General features: G+C 53.5%; 1 non-coding gene across 1 annotated transcript; it reads left to right on the top strand.

Annotated features, from left to right (window-relative positions):
• Window positions 1–478: 478 nt before the first annotated feature.
• Window positions 479–642, top strand: LOC139034254 (U1 spliceosomal RNA). The gene has a single exon (XR_011486669.1). It is a non-coding gene; the product is annotated as a U1 spliceosomal RNA (small nuclear RNA).
• Window positions 643–1,821: the final 1,179 nt, after the last annotated feature.

Raw genomic sequence — 1,821 nt, 5'->3', positions numbered from 1 at the left:
AACAGGCTTCTGCCGACCGCCAGAACGGTGCTGGGCAGGACAAAAGGCAGGCAGGCAGCAGCCGAGCGCGCCGGGTCCCAACACGTAGAGGCTGGGAGAACAGGAGCGGGAGGCGGACGTCACTTCCCCCAGAGGGCGCCCGCCGGCCGTTTGGCCGGGGCCGGACGGCCTGGGAGGACGGAGGCGGGGACTAGGGCGGGGCGTGGGCTGGAGGGCAGCGCGGGTTCCCGTTGACGTCGCGGATGGGGGCGTGTCGTATGTAGATATCTGAGCGCAGGGGCTGCTGGTCCGTGATCTGGTGCTGAAACACCATATGGTGTCCCGTGGCGTGGGAGAGAATCCAGGACTTTTTGCTTGAAAGTGCGTGGATGCGCTGTGTGGAAGGTCGAAGAAGGGTCGGGGGTGCGGGGAGTAAAGTGAGCGTGTGTGAAAAGTGGAGGGCGTATGAGGTTGAGGTGGGGCGGCAGGCTGGCAACTCATACTTACCTGGCAGGGGAGATACCATGATCACGAAGGTGGTTTTCCCAGGGCGAGGCTTATCCATTGCACTCCGGATGTGCTGACCCCTGCGATTTCCCCAAATGTGGGAAACTCGACTGCATAATTTGTGGTAGTGGGGGACTGCGTTCGCGCTTTCCCCTGATTTTTCTGTATACAAAATAAGACAAGTCTGGTGTTGTAGTAGGGGGGTGTATTGCAGCTTGTAATGGCTAGAGGGGAGACGCTCAAATACCTCAGCTTAGAAAGACTGGAGGTCTGTTGGGTGTTCGTACTTATGGTAAGCTCATAGAGTTGGTACTTTACAGTGTTTCCGGGTTATGGGAGTCAGCTAACAGTTTGGTAATAACTGAGGGAGAGACTTATATGGGAGTCCTGTCTCAGTCACAGGCGGCGCGTGTTCACCCGTGCAGGAAAGCTGGCTGGTTTCCACTCTTGTAGTGGGAACATGCCAGGGATCGCGTGGGGGCGAATTTCTGGTATACGTTTACTGTTGATTTTGTGGCAGGGTCTCTCGTGAACGCTCTTTTAGCTTATTCGTGAGAAGTTTGTGTGTGAGGGGAGGCTTCCTGGTGCGCAGGATACAACCAGAGAGACCCTTTACCGGGGCCAAACACAAAGTCGGATGAAAAGTCAGGAGGCGCCGCGTGACGAATTTCTCGTCTGCCCATCTTGTGAGAGGCTGTAACTAACCATTTTCCCAGCAGTGTCCTGCTTTCAGAGGCTTCATTTCTTGCGTGGTTAGCTGCCCTGCTGTATTAAACGCCTTAGTCATTGCTGGAGATACTACTTAGATAGCATCCCACTCACCCCTTCGCACCCCAAGGGGCCTCTTCGTATTTTTCGATCCAGTTCTCTGTTCACCCCCGCCTTTTCTCTCAGGCCTTCTGTTGTTACCTTTCCAGTCAGAAAACAGTACCTCTTTTTCAGCCTCGAATGTGCACCTGAATGCTTAAGTAGTGTGGCAAACTAGGCAACCTCCTTAACATCCCTTCTCCTTAAATGGCAGTAGAAATCGTATCTTTTTTTTTTTTGTCAAAAGTTGTTTTCCTTTTCTTCCTATCTGAAAACATTTACAATCTAGAAGAAAACCCCAGACCGAGTTGTCGGCAGTTTTGTGGGCTATTTGCCAACCGCTTTCTCAAGATGTGTTGTGCTCAGATTCACAAAGTCCTCCTGGCAAATAGAAACCACTGGGCCAAACAGAAAAGGCAGGATCATGGCGGGAAGGACTGTCCTCCCCCTGTGGCTGCCTCCGAGACAGCACTCGTAGATCCGCTCAGCCCGAAGAAACCTCTGAGATCGGAGGACGTGCTGGGAGTG

Source organism: Odocoileus virginianus, unplaced genomic scaffold, assembly GCF_023699985.2.
Source record: "Odocoileus virginianus isolate 20LAN1187 ecotype Illinois unplaced genomic scaffold, Ovbor_1.2 Unplaced_Contig_86, whole genome shotgun sequence".
In the NCBI taxonomy this organism is placed as follows: domain Eukaryota; kingdom Metazoa; phylum Chordata; class Mammalia; order Artiodactyla; family Cervidae; genus Odocoileus; species Odocoileus virginianus.
Note: the sequence above shows the minus strand (reverse complement) of the source record. Positions and strands in the feature narration are given on the sequence as shown.